The sequence below is a fragment of the Mauremys mutica genome, chromosome 14 (assembly GCF_020497125.1).
Source record: "Mauremys mutica isolate MM-2020 ecotype Southern chromosome 14, ASM2049712v1, whole genome shotgun sequence".
In the NCBI taxonomy this organism is placed as follows: Eukaryota; Metazoa; Chordata; order Testudines; family Geoemydidae; genus Mauremys; species Mauremys mutica.
The window spans coordinates 33,361,699-33,381,950 of record NC_059085.1 but is presented as its reverse complement, the minus strand read 5'-3'; the positions used below and the strand labels follow the sequence as shown (position 1 = coordinate 33,381,950).

Sequence of the window (20,252 nt, the reverse complement as noted above, 5' to 3'; positions counted from 1 at the left end):
TAGAGTTTTCCTAGATTCCCAAAGAGGACAAGCAGTCAGTGACACAGAAGCACCCATAAACTCCAGAGCCTGGATTACAGACAGAAGCAGGAGTAATATGAGAATTCAAAAAGGTACTTCTTGGGTGCAGGCCCACAAGATGTTATTATTTTGTGCAAACTTGGAATGTGATGCTGGAAAACCATTGTTGTGCGCCGTCGGAGTCTGCTTCATTCTGGCATTGCCAATCCTCCTTTTGAGGTGTTATTGTGCCTGCCAACTGGTGGCCAGAAACTAGAGGAGACTGACCAATTAGTGGAGTCCTCATCTGGTGGAAGGTCACGCTGCATGTTTGGCCTATACATTAGTGCATCTGAGGCTCGAAATGGGATTCATGTGGTGCCCTGGAAGCAGCTCTGCCTGAAGAGCCAAAAGGGAGCCTCCCACTGAGTAAACCAGCAGGTGTTATGTATATGCTAAGCTGGTCACAGCTGGAAGTCACTTTTTCAATGGCAGGGGATTGTCTTGCATATTCAACATTTTGCTGAGCTGTTTAAACCAGAACCATTGAAGGAATAATGTTTCTTTTATCCATTTCAACTTATCATTAATGATAAAGTTAGTCTCTCTATTCAGACAGGTTCGGTAATATTGTAAATTTAAGTGAAACTGCTAATGGGAGCAATTAAACTGAAATGAAAACAGCTTCCTGCTTATTATTATTATTATAAATAAATAAATAAAAATAATGAGTTTGTTACCAAAATAACTTTCAGCTGAGAAGACAATGCAGAGTTTCATACCATAAAAGAGTGGGTTCAGTTACTTGATTTTTCTAATGGGTCTGTGATCAAGTGGCATCTCTTGTTATGAATAAACCTCTTTCTTTCTGTATGGAGAGCTCTGTGTTTGATATTTGGAGGGGTCAGCTGCAATTATTTTCTTGGTGATAGGCCAGGGACTGAATGATATGTTTACTATTTACTCTAAATCCTGATTTTCCATGGTTCAGCTTTTAGGTTTAACTGTACACTCCATACTTTGGAACAGAGAACAAAAAATCGTACTTGGGCTTGTGCAATCTTATCTTGAAGGACAAAGAGTGAGAGTTTACAGATACATGTATTACTACACATAATTAAGTGTAAACTTTCATTCACTATTAGGCATTCTAGGCAATTCCGTCCATCTTAAGAATCTGCTGATGCAAGGCAGATGGTGTATTATGTCTAAATTTCAGACACCTAGCTGCATTATTTATTCACAGGCTAAGGTGGTTCAAATAATGCTTGGTATTGGAAACATATCCTCTTGTATGGTTTCCTGCTTATGAGAAAAAGTAACCATGGTGTGTTATGGTAAAGATCAACCATATGTAGGTATATTTTAGGCTTGTCCTCTGATAGCTGGAGAATATGGATATGGGGGCTGTGACAGTGACCTTGAAGACAGAACTATTCAGCTGGCTCATCCTAGAAGCCGTGCCAAGTGGCCTCACCAACCTAAGAAAGGGGCTTGCAGGGCACCATGGGGACGGGGGAGGAGACTTTGAAGGGACAAGCCTTAGGAGCAGCCAATCACAGGACAAAGCTCAGTTTATGTCAGGTTATTCTTAAATTGTGAATATAGGAAACATCAGAAAGATGGGCAACTTCTGGGCAATATTGGTGCACACATGCACTGAGTGGGTGGAGACTCTGCCAGTTCCCGGGGCACAAGAGTGATGCATTAACTTTAAAAGCCACTATCCTGGTACATAACCCACCAAAACTGGAATGTTATTGAAATAGGCATATGCGCTAGTAACAATAAGATTAGGATCCATTGCCAAGATTCCTATTAACGTCAATCATTGTTGGATCTGGCCCTAGGACTAAGAGACTTAAGAATCAAGGCTACAAGACAGATTTCAAATTCATTGCTCTAAAAATGTTTCCAATTAGTAAATCTTTCATGGCCATAAAACAATATTTGGTTTAATAAGTATCTGTAACAAGTTTAAAATTAAATAGTGAAGGCTGTATTCACTCTCCTAAACTGGAACTGATCTGAACTCACTCCTCCTAGTTCTTTGCCTAATGAAAAAGTCCTAGCTGCTGTCATTTTAAAAGAAAACAAAAGAAACAGGAGACTGGAAGACAAAGGCAGACAAAATGCATTAGCAGGAAGGTCTACAAAAACAGCTGTGAAAATGAAAAGCCTTTCCGTAATTGAAGAGTCCTGGCTGCTGCCTCTGTGCAGCAAAACAAAAGAGAGGGCAAGCGTGGAGACAAAGGAAGGAGATCTTCATTAGGAGAATTATCTACCCAATATTTCCTCAAACAAAAGCTTTCTACATGACTGACAATTCCATTAAAAGGGCAGGGAGTTCACTATGGGAAAGCATTCAGTTTGAGACACCAAGTTTTAAGTTTGACCACTTGTGGGCCCTTCACACCCTATAATTTTATGATTCTAAATTAGTCTACGTACCATACTTTCCAAAGTCATATTCTGATGGGCCAGGTGGGCCTTATGGTGAGATTACAGCCATGCAGCTGGTGTCAATGGGACAACGTTATCGTCAACGAAACCTCTACAGCCACCTGATTCTCATTTACACCAAGCCCCCTTTAGATTACACAAGAAGTGTAGATAGGCATGCATTACATTCACACCCACATTAACGCCCCTTTACAGTGCCAGAGAGGTAAAGGGATTTTAGCATAACAAAAATTGGGCCCATTAGGCTTAGTGGATAGAAAAATCATGGGAGGTTGGTTTAAAGTGTCCTTCAGCCCTCGCCTTCCCCTATTTCAATTTTACATTTAAGAGAAATGTGCAGGCATTTTCTCCAAATGTAACCAGTTCCTATAACCTTCCATTTCTCTGTTCCCACTCCACCTTCAGTGCCACTCTGCCTCTGTTACAGCCAGCAAGACTCCTTTAAGGTTTTCTTCATCCTTAAAAGGCAGGAAAGCAAAGTCATAAATTAGCTTTGAAATCAACTTTTTAAAGTAGGACTTAATAAGCCCAGCCACTTCTCAGGAGCTGCTTGGTGCCACTTCCATTCCCAGTCTTGCTGTGACACTCAGCAGCTATTGAGAAGTGGCTGGGGTTACTTAAAATGCTGAATCGAAAGCTGATTTAGCTCTCTTCTCCTTCCTGGTCTAGCAACCCATATTCCCAAACCTACAGAGATTTCAGTTAAAAGATCAAAGGAAAGTTACCAAAGGGGGGGCGGGGGAAATCAGCTAAACTTTATATAGTAAAGTGGGTTTTACTGAACACTTTCCCCTCTCACCTAGCCTTTGGCTACAACAATGAAATCTCTCGACACTGCTATAGGAATAATAGGATAGAAATAACTGTTAACTTGCCATTTTTCCCTTGAGTCTAATGGGGAAAATGGCAGGAGATCTGTGATCTTTTCCAAATTTCTTGCAATATCTTGTGAACAGCTTGCTCCAGCTCTTCGCATTAACCTCCAGACCTTACTATTTAACTGCAGATAGAGTTAGGTCAGGCATCTCTTAGTAAGGCATGGTAAGGTAGCTAGTGGCACAGCTACATCTATAATATGTCACATAGGCCCTATAATGAGGATATCAAGGCTTCCTTAAAATAAGTCTTGGTGAGGCAGTTAGAAAAACTCCAATTTTATACCAAAAGGTTTCAGGCATGGACAGCTGATCTGTAAAGTTCAGCTCATAGATATGCTCATGTGATTTCAATAAGTGTCCAATGCACCCCAGAGGGCTAGGGCATTCCCTGCAAGTCTTGCCTAACTGTTGTAACCGGGCAAGGGCCGCTAACGTTGAAAGAAGTGAGTGAGCTGAGATGTGCAGGTTAGAATGCAGGAACTCTGGAAGAAATCTGGAGCTCGGTGTGGTGTTAAAGAGGAAAAGAGTAAATGTCGCACATGCACAGACAAACAAATGGAAAGGTTGGAAAGCCAAGATGCAGCAGAGGGCTAGTACTCGGGGAGTTTGCGCCTCCTGAAATGGTGCTAAAATTATTCTAGATGAAACTATGCAACGGCATGTGATAGAGGTTACCACAAGGTCGGACCAACTGGTGAGTGTTAAACTGTGTGGGAAAGAGGGCACTATCAATATACTAAGTACACATCACAGTTAGGAGAGGCGCAATAGGTAAAAGAGGAGTTTTTGGATGAGTCACTTTTTATTGGAAACATACCATCTAACGAGAACAGAATTATCAGAGCAGATCTAATGCACAAGTTCATACTGTGAAGGCTGGATATGGAGGGCATGGCATTGAAGGAGAAAAAAGGTCCAGACTTGTCTGGCACTGGACTTGGTGATCACAAGACACTTTCAGAAGAGGGAAAGCCTCCTCATAACATATGCCAGTGGAGGAACACAAATCTCAAATTGATTTCTTTTTAATAAAAGGAAGAGGTAGATCATGAACTGATTATAGGGTAATACCCAGTGAGTGCACTGAGAGACAGGTGACTTTGCCTTAAGAACTTCAGAATGCAGAGACCTCAGAAGAACCTGAACCTCAGGATCCTGGAAAGCCATAAGTGATGGAAACTTAAAGATGGGAATAATTAATAAAATAAATATTAAAAAAACAACCTTCAAGCAAGGAATAATAAACAGACTTCCTAACTACACACAAGGATGTGTGGAGACCAACTGTTACAAACTAAACTCAACTTTGCTGGAGATGGCACATGAAACCCTAGGAGTGATTAAACCAGAGCTCAAAAGAATAAGAAGCAAGAAAAAGACTCCTCAAGGAACTCCTCAAGGAAAAAAAAAAAGAAGAAATAAAATCAGGATGCAAAAAGGGAGGCCAAAAGATGCATTCAAAAATCTAAAAGTATGGCCTGTGACAAGCTGAGTAGAAAGACATTGGGGGAGGGGGGGAAGAGAAGGAAATGTATGCCATGGCAAGAGAGAAAATGACAAGGGACGTCAATGAGTTTGCTTACATTAGAAATGAAAATGCTAGATTGCAAACAAATGGTGAATCAACAATTATAGAGTGATTATTTTGAAAGAGTAATGAATGAGGAGAACCCAAGGGTGAAACTAAGGACATGTGAGCCAAATGAGAGTGGAACAGATTGTATACAGGAGGAAAAGGTTGCTGTGGAGACACTGAGGAAAATGAAAAAGGAGAAAGCATTTGGGCCAGATTAAATACGAGTGGATGTGCTGAAGTCATTGGGAAGGAAAGAAAGCATTTTACAAGTCTGTTCAATGATATTCTTAAGAAAGAGAAAATGCCAGATGAAAGGAAGAAAAGCTTTGTGGTGCCTATTTTTAAACAGAAAGGAGTTATTACACTGTGCACTAATTATTGCCCAGTTAAACTGATGTCACATCCTAGAGTATGATGACAATATGAGACAAGATTATTGTAAAGTGCCAGTACTGATTCTTGCCAGGAAGGAGCACAACTGATGCCATTTTTGCACTATGAATCCTCATGGAGACATTCTATGAACAAACAAACAGCAACTGGGCTTGGTTTTTAAACCTGGAAAAGATGTATGGTCATGTATAATGGTCAAGGCAGTTAATTTGACAGAGTTTGTGGTGGAGAGGTGAATCAGAAGGACATATCCAGGATATGTATGATGGAATTCAACTACCATAGTCAAAACTAAATGGGGCTACAGTAGAGAATCTCCAGTAAATGTTGGCCTGCATCAGGAGCATTTGTGGTTGTCATAACTGAAGATATACAAAGGAAGTAGCCTTGGAACATGCTGTTTGCTGGCAACTTAGTGATATGTGCTGTAGACTTAGAGACCCTGAAAGCCAACTTTGAACAGTGGCCATGTAGTTTTGAGCAGGCTGGACTTAAAGTGAACATTTGGTAATACTGAGGCTATGATAACTAAGCCCTGGTCTACACTAAGCTCGGGGGTCGAACTAGGGTACGCGAATTCAGCTACGTGAATAACGTAGCTGAATTCGAACTACCCTAGTTCGACTTACTTACCGTCCAGACGCCGCGGAAGCGAACTCCGCGGCTCCAGGGTCGACTCCGGCAACTCCTCCTGCCGCGGTGGAGTACCGGAGTTCGAACTAGCGCTTCTGGGGTTCGAACTAGCGCGTCTAGATCAGACGCGATAGTTCGAACTCCGAGCAGTCGAACTCGCCGCGTCGACCGTCCCGGTAAGTGTAAACGTACCCTAAGGGAGAAAGATTCACTTAAAGGATATTACAGGTAGAGAGCTTAGAAGAGTGAAAGAACTTAAATACCTACAATCAATGGTTGCTGACAATCGGGCCCTCTTGAATGATGCCCAGAATCATAGAAATGGCAGGAGCTGACCCCAGTTTTTCATGACAAAAAGTTGTTAATATGGTTAACAGACAGTATATAAAATTGTAATTCAACCCATCCTATGTATGGAACAGACTTGGCCAGCCACAAGAAAAGAAATCAGGATGCTTTCTACCATGGAAATAAAGATGTTGAGATGATCAACAGTGATAGGAAACAAAATGAGGTTGTAAAGGGGCCTAATAAGGGTTGCTCCAATTGAAGACAAGTTGAAGGAGGCCCATATAATGGTATGGGCATATACAGTGAAGACCTAAGACCTATATCAGAAGGATGGCTCTTGCAATGATCATGGCTGAAAGATGACCAAACATTCCAAATGCTTGGAATATGGATTGGATATCAGCAGACCTCAGAGAGATCGCTCTGAATAAGAACGTGGCATACAATCAGGAGTTTTGGAAGAAGGCTATAGAAGTCACCAACCCTGAATACGGAAGTGGCAAGGAAGAAAGACAGGAGATTTAGGTCATGCATATTGAATTGTTTTGATGACGGTATCGTATTTAGTAATAAACTGTACCAAGAAAATTAAACTGTTCCAAAGCAGTGATCCAAAACTGCAGTTTTGGAAAGAGCAAAATGTGACATGTCACAGAACTCAAAGGGACTTTGAGTGGTCTTCTAGTCTAGTCCCCTTCACTTATGGCAGGACTAAGTATTATCTAGGCCATCCCTGACTGGTGTTTGTCCAACCTGCTCTTAATCTCCAATGATGGAAATTTCACAACCTCCCTGGGCAATTTATTTCAGTGCTTACCTATCCTGACAGTTAGGAAGTTTTTCCTAATGTCCAACCTAAACCGCCCTTGCTGCAATTTGCTTCCTATCCTAATTTTCAGAGGCTAAGGAGAATAATTTTTCTTTTTCCTCCTTGTAACAACCTTTTATGTACCTGAAGACTGTTATCATGCCCCCACAATCTTCTGTTCTCCAGACTAAACAAACCCAATTTTTTCAATCTTCCCTCATAGTTCATATTTTGTAGAGTTTCAATAATTTTTGTTGCTCTTCTCTAGACTTTCTCCAAATCTTTCCTGAAATGTGGTGCCCAGAACTAGACACAATACTCTAGTTGAGCCCTAATCAGCACAAAGTAGAACAGGAGAATTACTTCTTGTGTCTCGCTTACAACACTTTTGCTAATACATCCCAGAATGATGTTTCCTTTTTTTGAAACAGTGTTACACTGTTGATTCATATTTAGCTTGAGATCTGCTATGACCCCCAGGTCCCTTTCTGCAGTACTCCTTCCTAGGCAGTCATTTCCCGTTGATAATGGCACATAATTTAAAAGTGAAAGGCTGTGTGATGGGGCATCTGCCTCACACTGGCCCATAAGGGGTTAATAGAGCCTTAGGGAGGCTGTGCAGGAGGCATCCAATTAGAGAGGGGCTGCAAGAAGCAGCCAATCAGGGTCACGCTTGCCCATATAAGAAGGGCTGTGGAGTAGCACAGTTTTAGTTGCTCCCAGGACCTCAAGGAGGGAGTAGCTGCCTTGAAGAAAGCTAGCACCTTAGATAGATCAGTGCTTAGCTGGAGCAGGGGAGCAAAAGCAGCTCCGGGCTGATTGCTGGGGCGCTGAAGCAAGGGCGAAGAAGGTGCTGGGGCTGCGGGGATGTGGCCCAGGGAAACAGAATGACGGGTTAGAGGGGATGCAGCATGTGGCTGCTATTTACAGACCTCCTGGTCTGGGACCCAGAGTAGTGGATAGTACTGGGTTTCTCCCCTCCTTCTCCCCACCCGACCCTCACTCGCCACTGAGAAAGTGGCTGGACAGTGGCCTGACGTAGGATCAGAGGCTAAAATAGGGAAAGAACAAGTTAAAAATTACTTGGACAAGTTAGGTGTCTTCAAGTCACCAGGACCTGATGAATACATCCTAGAATACTCAAGGAGCTGATTTAGGAGATATCTGAGCCATTAGTGATTACCTTCTAAAGGTCATAGAAGATGGGAGAGATTCCAGAGGATTGAAAAAGGGTATAGTGCCAATCTATAAAAATGAAATAAAGACAACCTGGGGAATTACTGACCAGTCAGCTTAACTTCAGTACCTGGAAATTTAATGGAGCAAATAATCCAGCCAATAATTAAGCAATTAGTTTTCAAACACCCAGAAGATAATAAAGTGATAAGTAAGAGTCAGCATGGATTTGCCAAAAACAAATCATGTCAAACCAACCTAATAGCTTTCTTTGACAGGATAACAAGCCTAGTGGATGGGAGGAAGCAGTAGATGTGGTACATCTTGACTTTAGTAAGGCTTTTGATACTGTTTTGCATGACATTCTCATAAAAAAAAAACCTAGCAAACAAAACTACATGGAGCTTCTATATGGTGGGTATATTATTGGTTGAAAAACCATTCCCAGAGAGTACTTATCAGTGGTTCACCATCAAGCAGGAAGGGCATATCAGGTGGGGTCCTCGAATGATCAGGGTCCGGTTCTGTTCAACATCTTCATCAGTGATTTATATAATGGCATCGAAAGTACACTTATAAAGTTTGGGGATGATACCAAGCTTAAAGGAGTTGCAAGTGCTTTGGAGGATTGAATTAAAATTCAAAATGATCTGGATGAACTGGAGAAACGGTCTGAAGTAAATAGTATGAAATTCAATCAGATTCATTGCATTTCATTCAGTGAAATTCATCAGATGGGGCGAAGAAGTAACAAGGATATTGGCAATGTTCAAGACCATCTTTACTTTTTAAAGAAATGATCATTCAGAAGAGATTATAACAGAGATAAAGGGATAGAAGAGAAAAATCAGGAAATAATATGGTATTACAGAGTAGGTGTCAGAGCTTGCCATTAAAAGACAGACGTATAAAATCAACAACTGTATTACAAGATGGTCTCTCAAATTCATTTCCCCCCTTGTATAAGATCTTCTGGTAACTTTGATAATTCTGTGTCCTTTAGAGAACTTTATTATGTAGAGGCAATGTAATATTTATTGGTGTACAAGACAGTCTGTCTTATTGTTTCCTCTTTTCAATTTACCTCAAACTTTTGTAAATTTATGTATCTTGTCACTGAAATATTTATGCAAGGAAGTTCCAGAGGGAAACAAACAATCTTGTTTTCACAGGTTGTAGTTGGTGTTCTGAGACAACTCCATGGACTAAGCAAACAGTGAGAATCAGAATTATTTTTGAAAATATTTGCCTACAGCACATCCTCCCCACCATTTTAGTATATATTTGAAATCTGAAGTTACAGAATTAAAGGGCTAGATCCTCAGTTGTTGGTAAATTAGTGTAACTCCATTGAAGTAAGAGCTACAAACTTATGGGAACAGCCCTAAATTATTGTTCTGGTTCTTTATCATATTTGATTTGGGATCTTATTCTTTCAAACACAACAAACATCAAGTTATCTGCCACACTGATCTAAATTTAAGCTACTTCATTAAATATGTTGTTCATGGTGTTTAATTAAAAAATGTTCCAGCTTTGAATACAATAAGGAAAATGAACCTCACTGTGGAGAGTGAACATTAGTCAGCTTTCCTGAACGAACAAACAAACGTGGGAAGAAAACATCAGGCATTTGGGGAAATGGATTACTGAATAAAATAACAGTGGTGAACAGCACCTTTCACTCTAGGTTATCTGCTGGAGATCTGCTCAGCTCAGTGATGATCAAAGTTGTTACAATCCAGTTGTTCAGGGTCTTGGGTGAAATCAATTGATTGTGATCTCTATACAATTACAGATCACTAATTCTGCCCCCCCCCCAATTTGTCATTCCTTCGTGAGGAGTCCAAGGATTCATTGAATTGGAGAATGAAATGGCTTCTAACCCCTAATGTTGGCTTCTTTATTTCAGGGTTGACCTGCTTTGATAAGGCTATTTGGCATATTTTATTCTGTCTCTGCCCATGTTGTATATCATATCAAACTGAATTCCTCATCTTCTTTTTCATCTTCTTCACAATTCTTGCCTAGCTTTCATCTCAAATCTTGTTTCACCACAATAGTTCACATTCCCACCCTTCACTTCACCACCATCGTCAGTCTCATCACCTGATGGGTTTTCTTCTCCCACTCCTATTGTCATGCTTTCTTCCATGGTGCTCCCAAGGCATGGATGCTAACCCATAATCCCAGTTTCAGACCCCACCCTTTCCTCATTCAAATTCTTCTTAAGGAAACTTCTTCTATGATACTTGCAAATGGTAACCCACAACAGTCAAATCCTCCCCCTCCCCCCAAAAAGGGAAGGAACTGGGAGAGAAAAAACCCAGACCCAGAACCCATGTTCACTAGGTCTACTAGCAAATCCCATTGTATTATACAATGAGCACCTCAATGCAGAGAATGCCTTTTTGTGTGTCTTGAAAACTGAGAGACTGTCATGCTTACCACAGAAGAGGCCATATCCTCAGCTAGTGTAAATTGACCTACTTCCATTAAAGCCCATAGAGCTATGCTGATTTACACCAGCTGAAAATCTTCCCTCAAAATAATAACAAAATCCTCCCCAACAGAGAAAATTAGGAAAAGTTCTTAAATCGATCTTGTTACAGTATGCACAGGGAATCCTAAAGGCCAGTTTCTACACTGTAATATTATATCTTATCATATGTTTAAGTAGCTTCCCTTGGAGAATTCCATCTCTCTCATATGGACAGAAAAATGAGAACAATAAACTGTTGAAAAGGTCACCAAGCTATACAAACATCGCAGATGGCATAGGTGAAAGCACTGCAAAAAGCAAATTGAAAGAATATTATTGTAGGAACGTCAGTCTTTAATTGGCAGCATTAATTGCATGCCAGCTTTATTAATATTAAAAGGATTACTGAAATTACATTTTACAGCTTACTTGCAACTGGTCCTTACCCTACAGCCTCACCCTTCATTGACATTCCACGCTGAATCCCCATTCAGTGTGTGTTATGGGTAACCAAGAGTCCAGCGGTCACAGAACTGCACTCATCTGTCTTAAGTCCTACACAGTAAAAGGTCCTTCTCTCATCCCCCCACCCCTTTCACCCAGAGAATTACTTCACAGGGAGCTATCTTGGGATTCAATGCTTTAAACTACATTTCCAGAGCTGGAACAAACATTGCCTGACTCACATATGTCTGAAGATCCCTAACTCCTTGTGGTATATGTTAAAGAAACTGAGGAAAAGTCCCAGTACTACATTCCCAATATCCTCAGTAACTCCAGTCTTTATAAGATGACACAAGTTTTTAGAATTACATTCCACCAAACTCAGGATAGGAAGAAATATATACAGAAGGTTGTTTAGATATCATGACTGAAGTATAAGATAAGTGGAGGCACTACGATAGGTAGCTGGTTATAGAGCTCAGCTTGGCAAAACAAGCTGAGTATGTTCAGTTTTAGCAGCAGATTCTTGTGTTTGTCAAGAAGTGTTTAGTCTTGATAAGAAGTAAAACTGGCTATTTTCTGTGAAATGACAAGCACTAGTCACCATTAAAAAGAGTCAACATATACTAACAGCCACTGAGATAGAACAGTCTTTCTTCATAATTAGAATAGGAAAGAACTGTGGTATTTCAGACAGCATTGCACTGGAAACTAAACTAACTATAAAAATGTAAAGAATTAAGGCCAATCGATAAAAGACGAGACTTTGTCATTTAACAAAACATAAGCTTGATTGCCTCTGGCTCTGGTACATGAGTGAGGGGAGTGGGCACAAGGATATCCCCTCCCCCCTCAACATTATCATCAGGTGAGTACAATCTGTGCCTTACACTACCTTGATATCAAGACTCCTTCAGGCTAACATCAACCATACTAACATGGCTCCCAAAGTGGGTAGGAAAGGGATCAGCACAAGGATCCAGACTACTTTGCACCAGCCAGGAAAATGTAGTCCAGTAGCAAGGATTCTTCTGAATTCACTGGAGCTACTGCCAAGAACTCCCACAATATAGCCTGAGTTATGACTTTCTTCCACTCGGGACAGAACAATGAAGAGTTCAACACATTAACACACTGTATGGAATTAAATGTTCATCCCATAGCCACAAACCACAAAAACACACACAACTTAGACGAAAAACACAACAGTATCATATGTTATTAGGCCAGCCAGAGAGGCTGGACAGCAGTAAAGTGGAGAAGGGATGATCTGTGCCAAGGATGTGCAATAGGTTTGGAGGAACTGACAACAACAGAGTCATGACGACTTCACAGCAGTTTCTTTAGAAACGCTGTTGATCAAAAGGTGCTAAATTCCCACTTGCTGGAGTAATTTTGTTCATGCTAAATACCTAAAAAGTCTCAGGGAAAAATGAAGACCATACATACACATAAACATCTGCCTGATCATATTATAAACCAAAAAGCCTAACCTAAAGCTTCTCAAGAATGCATGCCCAGATAATCATAAGAGTCAGGCTATCAAAAGACAAAAGGTAAAAATAAGCATGTCTTCTTCTGTGGAGCCTGCTATATTCCTGAAGCCTAAGTACCAGAAGTCAGTATGGATTTGAAAGGTAGGAGAATTACCTTTTTATTTATTTAGAGCAAATTCCAGCTCTCAAATCCACATGACGGTTATGTTGGATATTCTATTTTCCTAATAGACATGCACACAAACATGGAATATTAAAATCAAAATCCACCTTGTAGATCTGAGATCATAAAATTGCACCCTCTGAAAGTATCTGGTGGGGAACTTGTTAAAATTTTAGCGACAGCGGTGAATATTTTTTAGCCTAAAATACTTGCTTTAGCAGAGAGAGAGAGAGAAAGAGAATTACAAAAATATCAAATAAAAGGAAACCAATAGGAAAGAGTTCTTCTTAACCACTAGATCTAGTCTGGCTTAGTACCGCTGTGGCCCTTCAGATAGGACACAGTGGTTTAAACGAAGGGTCATGGTCAATGCATTAAAAGGTGTAGGCTTACAAAAAATAAAAAGGAAAAACTTTTATGTTAAAAAAATGGTTCTTCAAAGCCTTCCTGAAGATCTAAGGGACTCAGAAGAGAAAAGGCGCTCTCTCACTGTCACTTATTTTTTTTCCCTTTCATTTCCTTTTTTCTCTTTTATTAAGGAGGAGGAGTTACAGCCAGGATCAGACTTTGTATTCTTTACTGTAACTATACCTCGATTAGCTTTCATAAAAGCCTTCTCATGGAGTACCGCTGTTCATTTAGAGCCCTAACTAGAGGTTTACTAGAGATTCTAATTGTGACAAAGTGCACCAAGCTCAGGAGATCACTGCGGTTCCCTGACTGAACCAGAGATGAAGAGCAAATCTGCAGAGAATTTTTAAAATAGGAAGAAAATCACCTTTTGTGCAAGTCAGAAGAGCTGCTGAAGTCAGCACACCATTCAGAATTAGATCTCTGCATTACGAACCTATTGAGAACATAGCCGTGTGCATTGGATGGGGGTTCAATGGCAGGGTGACAGAGGAAGAAAGAGAGACGAGGAGCGTGGATAAAATTGAACAAATTATTTTAAGCCTCTTCTTTCCTCTGAGGTTCAGAGAGACAAGAAATCAGAGCCACAAAACCAAACCTGACCCCCGGAGGATTCTAACTCAATGATAACACGCAGATTCTAACTTAATGATCCAGCCAGTTTCTGGGAAACCAGTGTATAGTGCCTTCCAGACTGGTCAATTGCATGCCAGCTGTACCATATCTGCTGCACATCCCACAAGTACAACATGCCCCATATAATCCTGCTTTAACTTCAATGATGTTGTTAGATAATGTAATTAGGAAAAGAAACTGTTTCTAAGTCTTAGCAGAGAAGCAATACATTCAGATCAGAGGAGAAATTGTTTAAGCACTCCTAGCCACTGCTTTCAGACCAAGAAAAGCATGACAAACTTCCATAGCAATCACATGAATTATTGAAGCAACCACTTGAATTTCCTACACAAAATGTTTCTTCTGGTCTCACAATTTTACCATATTCCTTGCCAAATAGCATTATTCCTCCAACTACATGGACTCACACACCTGCACCATCAGCCACTTAGTTGCTACCTTAATAAGATCTTCTTCCCTATTTTCCACCATCCTATATCACTGAACAAAAGATCACTAACTTTTTCAAAGAAAAGATTGCTAGTGTTTGTGCCGAGTTCCTTGCTCCATTCTAGAGAGTCCCCATGGCCCAGTGAAGGCACCAGGGACAAAGAATGAAGAACCAAGGCATCCTACTGATACTCCAGGATAAGGAGGGGGAAGGGGAGCCCTGTGCAGAAAGAGGGAGGGTTGTGGAAAGGGCAGGATGGGCAAATCCTTCTCATCCTAAAATGGAATAACAAAAGACAAGTTTTTGTGAGGAAAAGCTCTCAGAGATTTCCTCCTCTTCTCCTGCCAAATCCCCAGTTTTCCCACTGACCAGGCAACCAGGTCCTATGTCAAATGAGTCACATCATCTACTGATACAGCACTTGATTTGATAACATATTTCTGGTGCCAAAAATATGCTTTGTTTTCCAACTAGATGGCACCAAAAAGATTTCTGAGGTGATTACTCACAGATGCTTGGATTGCAGGTAGAGGGGAACACATTAGAGACAAAGCATGTCTATTAGCTCTAATCTCCACCCCATCCCACCCCTTCTTTAATTAGTTAACACACATCCCCTTCTTCCTTGTCTGAGTGATCTTGAGTACAATGTGAATTGAGGGAATTGTCTAAGGCCACCTAGCCATTGGATATCTTCTAGTTCAACTGCCTCTACAGACTACATTAGAAACACAAGAGAAACTGCATTCATGATTCGAGATCAAAAGAAAGATGACAGCTTATGGTATGCCAGAAAGTCTCCTCAATAAGACCACTGGTTTTGTTTGCTTGTTTTTAAAAGAATGGTTGACAACACTAGGACCAGCATACAAGTCACATGGAGCAACCCACAGAGGACCACTAATCAAATGAAAAAGGAAGGATACAAAGAAATGAAATATTAAACTAGGGAAAATATCTATTGTCATGAGAAAAAACAAAGAAACTAAATCTCAACTCTAGAGCTATAGAGGTAAGATGGGTGAAGTAATATCCTTTTTGGACCAACTTCTCTGTTGGTGAGAGAGACAAGCTTTAGAGCTTACACAGAATTCTTCTTCAGGTCTGCATCCCATTGCCTAATATCCTGGGATTGACAGAGCTACAACACTGCATACAACCCTAGAGCAAGTCAAAGAAGTTATGATGGAACCGTATTCCATGTGAATATGCAATTCCATCAGAACAGAAATGCTTCATGAATCAAGTTCAATTCACGAGGGGTTTTTTTAGAAAAAAAAAATGACATTGTCAAAATGTTCCTTTTTAACATTATCAGAACAATGTTTTTATTTCTCTTACAAAACATCTTTAATTGAAATTTTGTTTATTTAGTATTATAACATAATACAAAATAAAAAGAGTAAAAATCAAACCAAAACATTTCTGTCAAAACAAAACATTTTGAATGACCTGAAACAAATTATCTTGGGAATTTTCCTTCACACAAAATTTCAATGTTTTTGGATGGTGCTCCAATTCAGAATGAAAACACACTTTGAAATCTTCCGTGAAATAGAACTTCCATCCTCCCCTCAGCTCTGCACAACTCACTATTAAACAAATTAAACCTCTGGAAGAGAGAGAGAGGCCCCTGGATTTCACATCACCCTATACCAGGTGAATTCATTGGGCAAAGTGGGAGTAAAATGCTACTACGTGGTAATATTTTACATCCACTTTGCACTCATTACATGCTCATTTAATGACACAAGATGCAAGGCAATGGAGGATTAAGCCCAGGATGTTCTCCTCAGTCAATTACCTCTTAACACAAATTATTTTAAGTTTAGGAAATAACTTCAGTTACATACACAATGCTAGTCTATGCTGTGGATTTTGGGCCAGAGTCTAATGCCTTAGTTCCTGCCAAGGATCTCCTTACTCCATGAGTAGTTCCTCCAATAAAGCAGCAAAGGAAAAATAAAGATAGGTTGAGTCTAGCTTGAAAAACTTCCTTGCCTTTCTACAAAAATTAATACTTCAGTTTGTGTGCATTTGAAAACGGACACATCAAAGTGTAATCCCAGGAGTAAGAGGCACTGCCCATCCCTCCCCCGTCACAAACCAAAGGCCAAATAAATGTTGGCAAACAGAAATGTGATGAGTTATGGTATTTTCTTTGCTGCAGTAGCCAGAAGGGGGAAAATTCTCCTAGAAAGCTTAAGCAGCAAACATAAAACTGGTCTGGAAATTCTTATTTGTTGATGCCCCAGGGCAAGTACCTTTAACACCTATTTCTGAAAAGTACCTGCCCTTTGAGGCTCCAAAGTCATTAAATACTGGACTGTTTTCAGATATAGAATCTCTGACTCAGTTGCTGCAGTGAAGTTTACTAGTGTATCTCTGATCAGGATAAATCTCAGACCTAAAGAGGGTCTCTAGAAAAGTATTTATTGAAATATTTAATTTCCTGGGATTTTATACAGCAGGGACCCTGAACTGGGTTTTAACTCTAAAATGATTTCTCATTTTAAATCCATCTAGGCTGCTGATTCCACATAAGGACACTTGGATGAGCTGTCTAAATTCTATCCACTGTAAAAGCGGTTAGACAGGTTTAATGCACTGATTTAAAGATCTTTTTCCTTCAATAAATTTGGCATTCAGTGTATGAATTTCTCATTCATCGTACATATGCAGTCTGGAATATTATTATTCCCTAATGGTCTGAAGATGTTCTCCTAGATGTAATTGTTAGTTCTTAGGGAAACAGTCATAAGATTACCTTACCCCCTACTTACTGCTATTCTAGCCCCCATCAGGAGGGGATCCTTCATTTGATGTTTACTAATTGTTTTTATTTCAGACATATTCAATTCTTAGAACCTCAGAGGCTTTGCTGCCTCACTTAAAATTTGCAGGTTTACAGTAAAATGCCAGGCGTATTGAGATGAATCAAACCCACCTGAGCATGAATGAAATGTAGTGAGAAAGTCCCTTCTGGCATCATTTCTGGGATTAGTAATTTGTGAAACGGTGGTGATGCAAGGGAACAGCATGAAAAAGCCATTTCCTTCCCCTTTGTCCAGTCTAAATGCAAATCTGAACTTTCTTGGCAGTTCATTTGCATATTAATGCATGTACTATTCCACTCCAGAGATCACTTTAGATCTTCTAAATTAAGTTGGGTGGGTAAGCTGAGGGAAAGGGGTCATTTTTTTACACCACTCTGACACTGCATTCCTAGGCACTGCACAGAAAGACAGACAGGGAGAGGGGCATTATTTTAATAGCCTGTCCACCATTCCCATTTGCCACCTAGGTCAGTGAGGTGGTAGGGGAGGGAGGGAACAGATGACCAGAATCAGGGGAATGTTTCACGTTGCTCTGACAAAGACAAAAACATGATGAAGTTAAGAAAGGGTAAGAGAGCACTCTGGGCTAATTAGCATTTCCTCCTGGTAGTTTGGGAAATGTCAGCTACCAGTTGGTGGCAAAATAAAGATGTAATGTGAGTGATAATGAATTAAATTGTGGCTATTTGCATTGGAATGCTAAGATAATGATCTGAAATTACTATTGTAAATATTCCCCTTGACAGTCCAAAATTGGACGTAAAGCTAATAGCACTTTGGATGAACTTTAAGCCATGAAATCACTTTTAATGCTTTGCACACTTCTTGGCTATGACAATAGGTTTCAGAAAGTTAATTTACCTCTGTTTTGTTCAAGCTGTTTGGTAATTGATGCATATGTCATGGAGGTTTTAATGAACAACTACAGGGACTATTTAGTTTATTTACTAAGTATAACTGAACCACCTGATTATTATTTCTAATTCAAACAGACAAATGGAATTGAGCACAACGCTTGATATTGTAGGAGGAAGAGGAGTTCAGCTACATGCAACAGAGGGCAAATATTTCCAGAAACTTTGAATATTTCAGATACCTTATTTTGCATTAGCTGTGGTTTTTATTAGCACTCAGAGTCACTTAGAGAGAATTTGCGTTCCTGTGTCTACAGGGTAGAAGTCTGGTCCTACAAAGGTTAATCAGCAACACACACAATCAGCAAATATCTTCACAGCATCTGTTGTATGAATAGCTCTCTGGTAACAGTCCATTATGATAGTGCATTTAAAATAAGAGTTTCGCCCTCCCCTCCAGAGTGTGGAGGCAAATTCTATTATTATACCTATTTCTAAAATAAGAAATGCTTCATTTAAAGATAGAGGATGAAAAAGCTATAGCTATTGCCTAGAACTGAAGCATACATTTGAAAAGCACTTTTACTTTAGTATGGTTAAAAATAATAGTGAAGATTTTATATATATAAAAAATTACAAGTGATTCTGGGTGCCCCGTTTGAGATACAGAGGGTCTCAAGATGGGCACCCAAAAAGGGAGGCAGTCTGAAAATGTAGGACTGTGTGGGGTGATTGAGATCCAGAATAGGAAACCTACATTTATCTGGATTTGGTGGAATCAGTACTCAGAAAATGTCAGTTTCTGCTTCTGGAGCTCTGCAGCGGAAATCACCCCAACCCAAGCCAACTCTCTTCCAGTAGCCCTTACCACTCCAGTACCACCTCTATTCCCCACTGGTCTGAGGGGAGTAGCCCCACAGGACCCTGACAACATGCTCTTCAGGAGGTAGTTAACTGGCTGGTTTTGCCCACTGCCTCTAAACCAAGGCAGATTAATTTTTTCCTTTATCTAGCAGGATCAGTAGCTGTCTTGCCCCCCATACCACCAGCTGTTAGGTAGGTAGGTAGGTAGGGGCGTGTGTGTGTGTGTGTATAAAAATACACAAACATGTACATTAGCAGCTACAGAAAATTAAATGCTAAAAACAAAACAAGAGTAAATACAAAGCAATGGCTTGAAAAGTTAAACAACACAAGTCAGGATACACAAAATATATAGCATGAGAATCAGTGTTAACTGATTGCAAGTTCTCTAGGGCAGTGGTCATCTCTTTTATGCTGTTTGTACACTACTCAGCATATTGGGGAACTGGTCTGTGACTGGGTGTAAAGGACCCAAGCCAAACTATTAAAACAATTCTGTCTTCTTTATGAAAGTACCTTGGAAGGAGTGGTCTTAAAATTCATAAGACCCTTACCTCAGGGCCTTCGTTCAGGACACCTAAACTTACAGTGAGCAAAGTCTCTGAGCCCAGTGAGTCTAGTCTCCTGGAGCCTGAGAGTAAAACCACAGCCCCATTGCTCCAACACAGCTATTCAGCTTCCTCTTCCTGTTTATATAGCCCAGCCCCCAGGCTGGCACAGGGTAATCTTCATTGCTCTCAGACTTGCTTCAACTGTAAACTTCAGACTGTTCCTTAAAGGGGTACTACACCCCACCATAGTGGGACTTCTGGAAGCTACAGCAATGTTGGCTGGGTGACAGCACAAAACACAGAAATGAGTAATATATAACTAAGCAGCAGCGCTGTCATTGTGTTTCTGGCAGAGAACCCTACTGCAGGAGCAGTTGTGAGGCAGCTGCCATTTAGAGTTCCAGCACAGGTACAAAATGTTACTGAGTCACGGCATAGTCTCTAAGACTTAACATGCTTTTTTTCTGTATTATTTTCTTGAATCTGAAATATATATTTTTTCCATCTAGATTACCTCTCTGGAGCTTTATCATAAGTGTTCTGTTTTGTGCAGCTCACTCACTGAAGACAGGGTATCACAGATTTCCACATATGCCTTGCTCCTGCAGTTGCAAGGATAATACATGAAAGCTGCACTACATCCAATACCTCTGTCTGAAGGAGGAGAGTGGGAGCTGGAGGATGTCTGGAAGGTGCTGAGCAGCTGGGTGCCATGGCAGGCACTAAGATGCCTGGGGCATTCCTCACAAGTTATCAAGGCCCAAATGCGGGCTGCAACACATGACAGAGACCCCCAGTGAAGAATATCAAGTTTATGGCATGAACAACACTGAAGCCAGGTGGGATTCTTTTCCTTTGGTGTAAAT

At 40.4% G+C, this 20,252-nt stretch overlaps 1 long non-coding RNA gene across 3 annotated transcripts in view; it reads right to left on the bottom strand.

Moving 5' to 3' along the window:
* The window catches only part of LOC123349637, a 113,327-nt gene extending 93,761 nt beyond the window's left edge, over positions 1-19,566 (bottom strand). For all 3 annotated transcript variants that reach the window (XR_006573605.1, XR_006573606.1, XR_006573607.1), the window contains exon 1: positions 19,390-19,566. This is a non-coding gene — a long non-coding RNA (uncharacterized LOC123349637). The remainder of the gene's footprint in view (positions 1-19,389) is intronic.
* Positions 19,567-20,252: the final 686 nt, after the last annotated feature.